This window comes from Podarcis bocagei (assembly GCF_964188305.1).
Source record: "Podarcis bocagei genome assembly, chromosome: 4".
NCBI classification, from domain to species: domain Eukaryota; kingdom Metazoa; phylum Chordata; class Lepidosauria; order Squamata; family Lacertidae; genus Podarcis; species Podarcis bocagei.
Genome location: NC_138128.1, coordinates 94,512,757 through 94,514,732, shown reverse-complemented (window position 1 = coordinate 94,514,732; position 1,976 = coordinate 94,512,757). Strand labels below are relative to the sequence as shown.

Sequence of the window (1,976 nt, the reverse complement as noted above, 5' to 3'; positions counted from 1 at the left end):
TTAAGGTTGGTAATGAGAAAGGAGAAATCTAATCTAAGGACGAGGAGCCGTGAAGGAACAAATAGACAACCGACTTCAGCTAGACAGAGCGGGAGAGATGGGATGGCGCAGACCCGGAGCGCGCGGCTGCCTGCGCCCAGAAGCGTCCTGCGCCCGCCGGGGACGCCGCGGCTCCGGCTGCTTTTGCCTAAAAAGTGCTCGGGGTCCTCCTGTGCAACGGGAGAACATTCTGCTTAAAGAAACATTCAATCATTATTATTTTTTTAAATGCAAAACAACCCCCCCCCCATGCCTTGGTAGGTGTCTCACTAAAACGAGGAGGGGCAGAGACCGGGGTAGCAACAGCATTTTGGACGGTCAGGGCACCCCCTGGCTTCCCAAAAGCCTGCTGGGGGCCCTTTTCCTTTCTGAACATTAAAGATGCCTCATATTCTTGCACTGCAAAGAAGGTGGACATTTCACAAGCCCATTAAAGAACAAACAGACTAGAAGGGCGCATTCCCACAGGGGTTCTTTTTTTGGACACGTGTCTGTGCGCGCGCGCTCACCCTGAAAGACACCGTCACGTGACAGCCTCTGGACCGGACGGGATGTTTATCCACTCTTCACCAGATTCTAATAAATTTTCTATATTCTTGTCTTGGATACTGCAGTTCCAACCTTTGTACAGTGAATTTATTAAAATACATATTAATAAAGACTGGACTAAATACAGCTGGCTTCCTTCAAGGTTGTTAGGTGAGGGGTTTTAAAATCACCTTATAAATATGCCAACCAAATTATTTGTGTTTTGCTTATACACCCATGACTTTTCTATAGCTGCAACCCCCAAAAATTATTTTATCTGCAGTTTTGGAAAATCTCAAGTTAAACTGTATCAGTATAATTTAAGTCTTCTGCTTCCTGGGTATCTCTAGGTTTGCTAACCGGTGCTATTATTTTGCATAGATTCTGAAAGCAGAGAGGACACTCCTATCCACAAGGAGGTTACTTATCATATATATTCTGCCATTATGTACTCCATCACTTTGAAACAAGGCAATGAATATATCAAAATTTTCAGTCAGGCGAACCAGAGTTTTGCTACTTAAAAAAATATTCCATAGATAAATAGATATATATTTAGGAAACAGTCAAAATATATGCTATCTAATACATTTGATTTATTTTTTCATAAGTTTTCATGGTTTTCTTACTTTGTTTTTTTATCTAAAGCCTGGATACACATTTTCTTAATTTCCATTGTTATACGCACCGTGAATGGCTAGCAAGGGGAGTTTGTGAAATCTTGGAAACCTTTGTCCTCACCAACATGAGAGCTTATGTTGTTCTGCGTGTGAACCTGTCCTCTACTCTTTGTGACTTTATAATGGGTGGCCCTTTGGCACTCCAGTTGTTGCTGAACTACAACTCCCATCATCCTTTGCCATTGGCCACACTTTTTAGAGCTGATCCAGTTCAGCAGCCTCTGAAGGGCCAAAGGTCTTGTTTTGGAAGAACATTTGGGCAATTGGCAGAAGTTCATTTTTTTAATGCACTGGACAACTTGAATTTTATACAAGCTGCTTCTTGTCCGTAACCACCTATTCCCACCCAATACAAGCAAACAAAACCTACTGTGTGTAAAGACTTAAACTCTGAACCTCTCATTTTTCAATTTAGGGTAATTAGTCACCACCGCTGTTTAACACATAAAATCATGCTATCTTTCCCAATAAAACCACGAGAAAAATAGTACAATAAAACATGTTGTTCAACTCTCACATAAATAATATTTTCATTTGATGAAACAAAAGGGAAGGGAATAATGAAATAAGGCACCGGAAACAGGCATTTTGCTGTTAACAGAAATGAAACAAGGCCAAGGGAGAAATGGCCACTTTTTATTGAAGCATTGGCTTCATTTATTTAAAGGTGCCATTTTAGAAAAATAGCGGCATGTTCAGCCTTTTCACATTGCAGTGATGATCTAACTT

General features: G+C 41.0%; 1 long non-coding RNA gene across 1 annotated transcript in view; it reads right to left on the bottom strand.

The window, feature by feature from the left end:
• Positions 1-1,348, bottom strand: part of LOC308585477 — a 1,685-nt gene extending 337 nt beyond the window's left edge. Inside the window, exons 1-2 of the long non-coding RNA XR_014007422.1 lie at positions 1,256-1,348; positions 549-660 (exon numbers count right to left, since the gene is read on the bottom strand). This is a non-coding gene — a long non-coding RNA (uncharacterized lncRNA). The remainder of the gene's footprint in view (positions 1-548; positions 661-1,255) is intronic.
• Between the last annotated feature and the right edge of the window lie 628 nt (positions 1,349-1,976).